We start from the raw sequence: 11,674 nt of genomic DNA on the forward strand, positions 1-11,674 counted from the left end.
CTGCTGCTGGGCAGCAATAAATGCTTGATCAACTACACGCTGCCTGGCCCTGTTTTGCCTGGACTGCGCTTCTTGCAAGAGCTTGTTGACTAAAGTATCATACTTGACAGCATCAGGTCTGTCCTCAGCAAGAAGTCTCCACGTGGAAGCAAAAGTCTGATATGTCTCAGGTAAAGCATCAAGAACAGTCTGCACAAGAGAATGATCAGGAATAATCTCACCTGCAGAAATCAACTGTTCTTTGAGATCTTTAATTTCAGCAAGAAAAACATTCATGTCATCATCTTCCTGCATAATCTTTAATTCTAGCTCTTTACGCAGGTAAGAGATTTTTGCCTCGTTACGACCTGCATACAAACCAGCTAGAATATCCCAAGCCTGTTTTGTTGTTTTAGCTGAACGAATATGTGGGGTGATGTTACGTTTGACAGAAAGTGCAATCAAGGCATGAGCCTGTGCATCTTTACCATCCCAACGCGCTTGTTCAACAGTGGGTAAAACAGCAGCAAACAGTAGAGCTGCTAGAACCTGCAACATCCTCAACAGATCCTACATCCACAGAACCTGGACGTACATCCATACCCTGCACAATGTTCCACACTCCTTTTGCAACCAAAACATGCTGCATCATGTATGCCCAAAATGGGTAGTTACTGTCTCCATCCAGTTTGTCTTCAGCAGACAACATGCGAAATACATCATTGCTGTTATCAGCCATGGCCCACTGACTGAAATTGATGCAAAAGCTACCTGTAATGAAGCAAAGACTGAACAGAAAACAACTTGTGCTATGTAGCACGGTCCACAATAGAATACGTATGCCTATTTTGCAGAAAACTGCACTGTCGAAATTTTTACAAAAAATGAAACACCTATGCAGAACTTGAAATGCAAAAACGGAGCCCGAAACGACCTCAGATGCAATTTCTGAGAACGCAAAGCCCTTCGGGCAGATTTGCAGAGTATAGGGACTTGCAAGCGCTCGTGAAAGCTCACCTCAATCGGAGAACGTGAGTCGGAGGGTACTGGCAGTGTAGCCCTCGAAGCCGATGCCTGCTCTGATACCAATTGTTGGAATTAGGGTTGCAGGAAAGCACACCAAGCTTGGAGAAAAAGAAGCAAGAATGCACACAACACGAAGTGTATTTGATTGTGTCAATGTACAAAAGATAAGTTAGCCCTAGTATGATGGGCGTATATACAAGCCGGGGAAAAAAATCCTCCTAAAGAGGGAAAAAGTGCCCCGACGGTCCTAAGTGTGTTTTCACACATCACTGTCTATGTATATGGCAACAAGCTGTCCTAGCACTTCACTCAGGGGACCTCTTTGTCAGCCCTCGCCCATTGTACTAGAAGCGCACCATTTTAACCATACCGAGGCTGGTCAAGACCTTGGCAGGCTTTGTCGACGGGAGACATTCTTCGATGACTCCCATGCAACATAACTCTCCTTAGATTAAACCATAAGCCAAATGCTTCCTCCAGCATTCAGGCATAAGACAATCCTTTTTCAAAAACAGAGTTTCTATGCAAGTAAGAATTTCTAGTTGAGTTTGATTCCACAAGACCTTTTTCTCAGAATCCTGACTTTCTTAATGAAAATCACAATTCTATTATCTCGGTAACCAACCCATCAATTATAATAAATTTCTTACTTATTTCTCGATGATTCCAGGTCTAAGGAAAACTTCTCTAAATCACCGGTAATCCATTTTTCATAGTACTGAAGAAATGGGAATGGTCACAAGGTTCTCCTTAATTTCTGATTCGAAAGATATTTTATAAAGATAATTCTTTGTTTTTTTTAATAAATTAACTGTGATTTTCATTCGTTAAGGGAAAATCCAAAATTATGAGAATTCATTCTTTCTTGGACATAATAGAATTATAAATAATTCTATTCGTGAATAATGGAATTTTATAAAGATAATTCTTTTTCCAATGATCCATTTGTGAATATGCATACATCATTTTATTAAATTATTCTAAATTATTCTTTTCTCCAATTGAAAATCGGCATCAACATGCCCTAAATTTCTATGTAGAATTATGGAGAAACCTTCTCTTTCAACACCGAAATTACTTTAGGCATTTTTCTAATTAAAGTACGATGAAAATTCCTCTAAAACAATATCCATGTATATGAATATACCTTTAATATTTAAAATGTTTGCACATAGAATATCGTGAAAATTCTTCTTTTTGTATCTAAATTTTTATGCATGTACAAATGTAAAGATAAATATAAAAAATTCCTCTTCTCTATATAAACAATTATGCATAAATACTATAAAAGTTATTTTTATAAATGTAACAAAAACCATTCTTTTAGCATAAAAATGTTTATGCCTAGAATATGATGGGAATTCCTCTTTTTGTATTAACAAAATTATGCATAAAATTAAATTCATTTTTCTAAAAATTTTGCCATAGTTTTGCTGCATTTTTTAAGAATTCTCAAAATTCTACTTTTAAATAAATACCCATAATTATGAAATGTGGTGGGAATTCCTCTTTTAATCTAAAAAGTTTTATTATGCATATATAGCATAATTATAAACATAATTATAAGCATCATTATAATTAAACCTCTTGATTAATCTTAAAAATATCCAACTATCATTTCTATATGAAAATACTTACAAAAATATTAGCATAACTCTTTTTCAATCTTAAAATGAATTAATATGATTTTTCTTAATCATAAACAAGTTTAAAAGAATTAATTATCATTTTTATATAGATTAAAATCATAAAAATACTTAATCTTCTTCTCTAGCCTGTCAAGCCTAGAGTTTTGATTAAGATGATGAGATTAGCACTAAGATCCATCCTTCTAACAAGGATCCATCCAAAAAGATGATTAATCTTTCAAAAAGATGATTAATCTTCTAAAAAGAGAGATTTACTAATCAAAAACATTAAAGTTAAGCATAAAAGATTAGCATTAATCCAATTAGATATTATGAATCACTAAAAAGCTTGATTTCAAGAAAAAATCATTGATTAAAAAGCTTCCCAAGCATTAGAGAGGTTGGGAAGAAGCTAACCATTGAGAAAGATAGAAAAAACACCATGGATTAAGGCTTACCCTTGGTTTTTGGCTTGATTCTTTTAAAAAGAAGTGAAGCCCACAAGGAAACTTGGCCACAAGATGGGGAGGGTAATCTCCCTGGGAGGGTAGATTTGTGAAGCTCCAAAGCTTCCCAAAGTAGAGGCAAAACAGAGGGATAATAAAATTACACTACTAAAATGAAGATAATATTGGCGTGTAAATATACAAAGATGAAAATACAAAGGAATGAGGGTCTATTTAAAGATGAGGGAGGCCACCAACCAAGTCCAATTGGGATCTAGGGGCTTCCAGCTTCAATTTGATCCATTTTGGACAAGTTTTGGACCAGTTTGGCTCACTTTTTGATCCAATTTGAAGGAGGAAAGAGGAGAGATAAAATATCCCAATTTTTTTGAATTAAAAATGAGAAGTAATCATTTAATTTAGTAACCTCCTTCATGAGCCCCCTCCCTCCTTACTGAGGTGTCAAAATTCATTTTTTTTACTAAATAAACCCAGTACTTGTTGGTCAACTCTTCATCTTATGTGAGCATTTACTCATTTTTGGGGGATTTTCTTTTATTCTTTGCATTTTTCTTATTGAAACACTTAGATTAATCCTATTGGCCCTTTAGAACCTTATTTGGACCTTAATCAAAAAAATTTGAAAATATGGACCCTCCTTAGGCTAAGGTCTCCAATACACATATTCAATTAATTTCTAATGTACATTAGAAAATTCTTTTTGAACTTCTGTTTGAGGGGAATTTATCTTAAATATAAGGAGAAACTTTGTATCCAAAAATATCTTAAAATTGAATTATCTCTCTCTAGAATATTTTCTCTCTCTAGGCCAAAAGCAAAGGAAAATACTATTTTCTTGCATTCTGAAATAGGGGATGATTACAGGGAACTGAGAGGAGAGCTTATACATCTTATAGGGCTGAGGAGGAACCTTACATCCTCTCCCATTTGAAAAATGTGAGATGTTCTCATCTCGCAAATACAAAGGGGCTACGGTAGTCATTGTGGCTCGAAGGATTTGGCATTGTTATTGAGAACGTGGGATAGAGGCAGTGTGGATCAAATGGGTGGTGGGGTCAAAGATGAGGCCATGAAAGGTTCCTTCTAATTTGGGGAAGGTCCAAAAAATGGGTTGTACCATGGGCTAGGCTTGCGCCCACCACCATGGTCCCCCTACCCAAAGATTACCTAGAGGATTGTCGGTGATGAGGCTCAATGTAAGTTTGTGAAAGAATAGTGCCTATGTGTCTATTATATACAAAGCCCATGTATATATTATTGCAAGTGACGTGCATGGACATTGGGAAAAAGATGGGCCCATGTAGAAACTTCTTTTGGTGAACCTACTTTCTTCAACACATTTCATTCTGCTTTCTTTGTCTCTTACACATGGTCTAAGATAGGGCATTGGTTGTTGCCATGTAATGAGGCTGGACGAAAAAGGGGTGTAAAAAAGAATTGGGTTGTCCATGAGAATGGAAGACTTTAGTCCGACAGGTACATTGGTTAAACCCTAAACTATGGGTGGCTTGCCAGACATGGTTTTAAGGATCAAGGTACTTTGTGAGCCTCTTTTTGAAACATTGGTGGCTATTTGACCCACTTGCTTGAAGCATGGCAATGTTGATGGAGGGAAGCATTATAGAGCTTCCAATGTTGTTTTGACCTTTTGGGCATATTTACCTTACTTGATTAGTACAGATGTAGCACAGATGTAGGCAAGTTTTGTGCCTTAGAGGGATATGTAGAGCGTGATTGATTGAAGCACTACTTTGTATTAAAGATCCAACATCTCCATAGACCATGCCCGTTTGATCGGGCAAGATGTGGGATTATTTGGTGGGTATCTTCATTAAGTCCAATCATGACATGCACGGATCAAAGGCTAGTAGCCCTTATGAGTGTGCACACATTGGAATTATAATTCATGGATATAAAGAGGGCTAGACCAAGCAAGGAGACTCAATAAAGAAGACAAGACAAGACAATTGGATCAAAGGATGGGTGTCCACCACCACAGATGGACCACAAGGTAGAAAGGAAGGTAGAAAGAACTATCTATGTATAAGCTCCTAAGTGCCAATGGGGCGAAAGGATGTAAGTGAACACCAAAAATGTGCAAGGGTCTCGTTATAAGTGGAAGATGATTTGGGTTTGGTCATGGGGTTTTTCTATGGGACTTTTATAGGTGGTTTAATAATTGGACTATTATAGAGGGTTTAATAATTAGATTATCCAAGCAATATACTTGCAACAAGTAAAACTTGTTGTACCCAACTCTACCCTCCATGGGGAGCCAAAATAAGCAATAAAAAGAGGGTGAGAAGTGTTTTACTTTCACTTACCGGTTGTTGGGAAGAACGTGGACATTTGTGATACATTGATCGTCACTTGTCAAAATGGAAATAGCGGTCGGATGCATTCTTCTTCTTGATGGTGGGGCCTTGTTACTGAGTTTGGTATACTTGTGGTTTCTTGCAATCTTACCAGCTTTGAAGTTGGTGTACCAGCATCATGGTCCAGAGGGCTTATAACTTTACTGTGGCTACAAATGATGTGCAATATGTTGAAAATGATGGCGAGAATGTATGCATAAATGCTAAGCATGCCAATGAAGGCAATGCACATGCCAATGTGGATAATGCTAAGCATGCAAATAAAGATAACATACATGCTAATGCAAGTGTATAAAATGCAAATGGTGGTCCTTCCATTACCAATAATATGCAAACGGTCATGTTGATGATGAGATCTATGATGGAGGCTCAACTTCCCTTATTGAGAAGTATATGCTCACATTGTGATGATGGATAAGCTTAAGAGGGAAGCTTTCTTTTGGGATGCTACAGCCCATAAGAGCTTTGAAGAGCTAAAACGTATACTTACCACCACCCCTATTTTGGTATCATGGACTTTTCCAAGCCTTTTACTATAAGGGAAGATGAATGTGGAAGAGTTATTGGTGTGGTGTAGTATCAAAATCATGGGTTTATTGCATTTAAAAGCCACAAACTTAATTGGAGATATGTGTGTATGATCAAGAGAGTATTGCTATCTTGCATGAAATCAATAAGTGTTATCATTATCTCTATGGAAACAAGCTTTATGTGAGAAGTGATCATAGGGTGCTCAAGTACTTCTTGTCTCAACCCAATCTCCCCCTCCATCGAATAAGATGGTTCGCAACCCTTCAAAATTATGACTTTAAGATCACTAACACAAAGAAAGGACATGGTAGGCCTATTCAATTTCAAGGATGTGAGCATATCCATTGGCACCTATTATGCAAGTTTATAATGATTTGTTTGTGGATATTCAAGAGGAGTACATGCTGGATGAAGAGGCATCACATATGATACATAAACTACAGCATGGTATGCACACCCACACACACACACCCATGTGTGTGTGTGTGTGTGTGTGTGCACGCGTGCGCACACGTACACACACACAAACATACATATGCTATGATAGGAAGAAAAAGAATGCATAAAGTTGTGGATTTTTTGTTTCTAGCTCATGGTGTGGGGGTATGTTGACCCACACATCTAGTTGAGGAATCCCAAGCTGGAGTCAAAGCATATCATTCCAAAAGGACACTAGAGCAACACACACCTTCTACAACCATCTCTATGGTAAGTTCTTTAATTTCAATCTCCAAACTTTCATGCAGAAAGGGGGTTTGTAAAAGAACGCATAACACTTGCCTTTGAAAATTAGCCAAGCCCTATAGTGTCCTTTTAATGACACCTTCAACAAGGATCGTGCTAATCTGAACAATGTATGTGCCATTGGTCTTCTTGAGTAGAACTTGTGATTAAAGAGAAGATTAGGCTTTGCCTTTCAAAGCACATGTGATTAAAAAGAAGCTTTGTCTCTTTGCACCAAGTTTACATGTTCATCACTAAAATATGTGGCTTTTTTGCAAGATTGATGGCCAGTATATGCATGAATGCACATAAATGATAACCTCTATGGAGATTACTATAAGCAAGAAACTTGTCAAGCAATGGCCAGATCAGAGCGGCCAGCACATTAACCCCTCTCATCAGGTCTATCGTGGTCCGTTGCAACATTCACATTCTCTGCTTCATTATTTCCTATTAAAATTAGAACATCCACATAAAGTATCCAAATTATAATGTTACCTCCTCCTATCTTTACGAAGAGTGAAGGATCTGCATAATTGTTGTTGATGAAGCTAATATTTCTCAAATAATTTGAGAATCGTACTCAAGGTGCTTACTTTAGTCCATATAAAGCTTTCTTTAACTTGTGCACATGTGTTGGATGATGTAGGTCTTCATACCCTTGAGGTTGTTCCATGTAAACTCCTTCCTTTAAGTAACCATCAAGAAAGGCATTTTTCACATCCATTTGATGAAATATCCAACCTTGATTTTCTCTTAAAGCGATGATGGTTCTCACCGTTGCCATGTTTGAAACGGGTGAGAAATTTTCTTCATAGTCTGCTCCACAAGTTTGTGTATATCCTTTGGCAATAAGTCTTGCCTTGAACCTGTTTATGCTTCCATCCGAGTTGTACTTGATTCTATAAACCCATTTACATCCAATGACCTTAGGTACATGTCATCTTTGTATGGTGTGAGATGCCAAGTTTGATTCTCTTGAAAAGCATAAATTTCTTCATCCATAGCGACTTTCCACTCATGGCTTGGTACAGCATCCTCAAACCTTTTGGTTCTGCCAATTCTATCACTTTTGTCATATAAGCATAATGTTTAACGATAAAAGAGACGGGTTAATTTTTGAACTAGATGTCTTACCCTTGTGGATCTTCGAGGTTAAATTTCTTCATCTTCACTTCATTGATTGAGTGGAGGAATCACGTACTCGTGCTCGGCTCACTAGTGATGGTGCGAAGGCATCCTTTCCATGGAGACATCTTCTCCTCTTTTGCTTCTTTGTGTAAAGGTTAAACTTCACTTGGCTCATATATGACGACGTTCTCTTCGTGCTTGTTATACCATCCATGCATCTCATCAAAGTCAACATTTCTAGTCAACATCTCTACTAACATACATCTTTTTGTTTGTAGAATCATAGCATTTGTAGACATCTTTTGTTAATCAATTCCAATGAACACACATCTCAAATCTTTTGGCTCGAGCTTTGTTCGTATCTCATCTGGCATATGTGGATAACATAAGCATCCAAAGATTTTCAAGTTTGCCACATTAGACTTTTGTCCTGTGAACTTCTCTTCTAGAGTTTGCCACATTAGACTTTTGTCCTAAGAACTTCTCTTCAAGGTGCTCGATCCCTCCCAGCCCATCAACACAGAAATATAGATATTCAATTCATAGACCGAGGCAAGGACGGCAGGCCAGCATCTCTCCTCCTCTTGCCATGTGGGCTCTCTTTGCCTACCATTTGGCATGTTCTCGGTAAGATATGTAAGAAAGAAGAAGATAAAGATGTAAGAGAGGAGGTAGGTGTGTTAATGGGTATGTAAGAAGAGTAGTGGACTTTTAATAAGGGAATGGGGGAAATTAAGGGGATGCAGAAGGGGTCCATTTCAAGTGTGTGAAGAAGGGGGGAAAAGCATGTGAATTAATACCTTGGGGAGGTGGGAGGGACGTGGCAGGGTGGCGGGGGGTCAAAGGTTAGGGTTTGAAAAATTAAAAGATAAGGCGGACATTTTTGTTTGCTCTACAGACTGCAGCGTTTCTCCCTCATCGCCTCCCCTTCATTTGCAGATGGAGGCCTTCTCCCTCGTTGATGCGTAGCAAACAACAGCCCCCATGCTTAGCATTGCCTGTGCTGTAGAGCCACCACACAACACCACCTCGATGCCACCGTCTGCTTGCTTGGTGCTGAGTCGCCTTTTTAGCATTGGTGCTATGGGAGACCGCTCTGCCTTGCTTAGTTAAGCCACAACCTGCTCTGCTGAGCTCTTCTCTTCTTGTAGCACTGACATGGACACCACTACCTTTGCTTGGCCATGACGACTGCTTGTGTACCCATCACACAGCTTCATCTTCACACTCCTCCTCTCCGTTGGGTTCCGTCATTTCTCTTGTGACTAAGTCCCTACACGCCACCACACCTGCCTTTCTTGTTGGTGCCGTCTTGCTTATTGTGCCCACCACCTTTCTTTAATGCTAAAGCCCACCTTTCTTTGATGCTACAAAGCTAGATGATGGCAATTTGAAATTTTGAATCACGTGATACGTTTTCTGTAAGATATTAAAGAAGACTAGTTGGGATTTTGAGGCTTCCAAAATCAAATTCTATCCAAACCTCCTCCTTTTCCCGAACCTCCAAATTCTTGCCATGTGGTAGCTTTGTGAAACTCTTCCTTAAGATAATATAGAGATGTTTGGATCAATTGATGTTAAAGATCGATTAATCAAAAAAATTGCATAATTCGTCTAGCATGTTCCATCTCTACAATGTGCCGATTCTTCCTTTCTACCACTCCATTCCTTAAAGGAGTGCATCTTGGCGTCGATTGTCTTTTGATATTTCATTTCTTTTAAGTATTTGTTAAATTTCCATGACATATACTCTCCTCCACTACTGTCACTTCTCGAGATTTTGATCTTGAGATCCCTTTACTTTTCTACTTCTTTGAATTGTTAAAACTTATCAAAAGCTTCGCTTTTAGCTTTCAAAACATATATCCAAACCTTTCTTGAATGACTAGTCATCAATGAAGATTATGTCAAATCTTACTCCTCCAATGCTTTCTGTTTGTGTTGGACCCCATAGATCCGTGTTTATAAGCTCCAAAAGCTTTTGATGAATATATCATTCTTTGTCGAAAGGCTTTCTTGATGACTTTACATTTTCACATAATCCAGATAATGATTGTCCTTTGAGAGTTGGCAATCCCTTTACCAAACCTTTGTGAGCTATCTCCTTCAATCGAGAGATACTTATGTGACCAAGTCTCTTGTGCCAAAGCTCAACCTCTAACATAGATGAGCATCTTGTATATGCACGTCTCTAACATAGGCATATTAACATCCTTCCAACTTTTTCCTCCTGCTAAGACCTTGAGTGTGTCATAATCTTGCACAACACACCCATCTGGATTCATTATTACTTGCATATACAATTTGTCCAACTAACACCAAGTTCTTTATAATGGTTGGAACATAAAGAACATTGCTTAAATGTTGAACTACTCCTTCCGGAATCTCCACAAAGGTATACTCCCAATGTGAGTAGCCGGAAGTGATGTATCATCTCCAATGAACACGCTCGTTAGATGTGTATCATCTCCAGTGGATACACTCATCTTCCTAGTGACTTCTTGTTTTGATGCAGTCATGTGATTTGTACATGCGAAATCTATGTACCATTTGTCTATACACTACCACTTACTGATGACGCATAGCAAACAAGTTATGTTTGTGTTCTTCTTTTTCTCCCTCCTGTTGAGGCATAATTCCCTTGTTTCAAAGTACCATTCCTAATGTTTCTTTGCTTCGAGACATTACAAAGAACTCGGTGTCAGTTGGATAGATTGTCGAGCAAAATATGCAAGTAATAATAAAACCTTGTGTGTGTTACAATATTGCACAACACACCCATCTGTATTCATTGTTGCTTGCATATTTTGCTCTACAATCTATCCAGCTGACACCAAGTTCTTTGTAATGCATGGAACATAAAGAACATTGCTTAAAACCACCAACACGAGACAACCAAAAGCACCGAGCATGGCGACCGAGACTCGAACTTGGGCTAGCAACGCAATCACCAACACCACCATGAGATAGCCAAGATCTCTTGCATAACTCGCGTGTCCACAAAAGCTTCACACAAGGCTAAGTCTTGCACAACGCACCCATTTGCATTCATTGTTGCTTGCATATTTCTATCCAACTAGCATCAAATTCTTTGTAATGCCTGGAACATAAAGAACAAGTGCTTAAAGCCACCAATACAAGGCAACCAAAAGCACCAAGCGTGGGAGCCGAAACTCGAACCTGACCTAACAACGCAATCACCCACAACACCATGAGACAGCCAAGATCTCTCCCGCAACTCGTGTGTCCACAAAAGCTTCACACAAGGCTATATTCGCCTTGTGGAAGATCACGAATACCCTTTTTGTATGGCATCGTTGTGGCCACGATTTGCTGATTATGCGCTTGCTTGCTAGTCGGCTCATTGCTCCCTCGACGCATCATGCCGCCGTTTTGATTGCTTCGAAGGACACATTTTCAATGCTTTATTTAAAGCTTTTACAAAAAAGCTTTAATGCTTTTAAAGCTTTTTCTTTGTCTGTGCCTCTTGATTGCTTTTTCCAGGTTTTTAAAAAGCTTTTGCTTTTTCCACACCTCCAAGTCAGCTCCCATGGCAGCAAATGGCTTGACCAAGCTCTAATACCAATGATAAAACTCGATAAGACTCTTGAAGCCAAAAGCCAAAAAAACTCTGACTTGTCTATTATGTTTGGGTCTATGCCCTTATATACAATCACATAAAAAACAACTTTCTTTTCCTCAAAAAAACACAGTGTGCTTTATATTAAACACAACTAACAAAAAACTAATTAACTTACGACTTTTATTCACATGCTATATACAATGTCTTCCACTTGAGCTTGTCTATTTTCAA

The sequence above is a fragment of the Cibotium barometz genome, chromosome 56 (assembly GCF_041138505.1).
Source record: "Cibotium barometz isolate CiBa-2024 chromosome 56, ASM4113850v1, whole genome shotgun sequence".
Classification (NCBI taxonomy): Eukaryota; Viridiplantae; Streptophyta; class Polypodiopsida; order Cyatheales; family Cibotiaceae; genus Cibotium; species Cibotium barometz.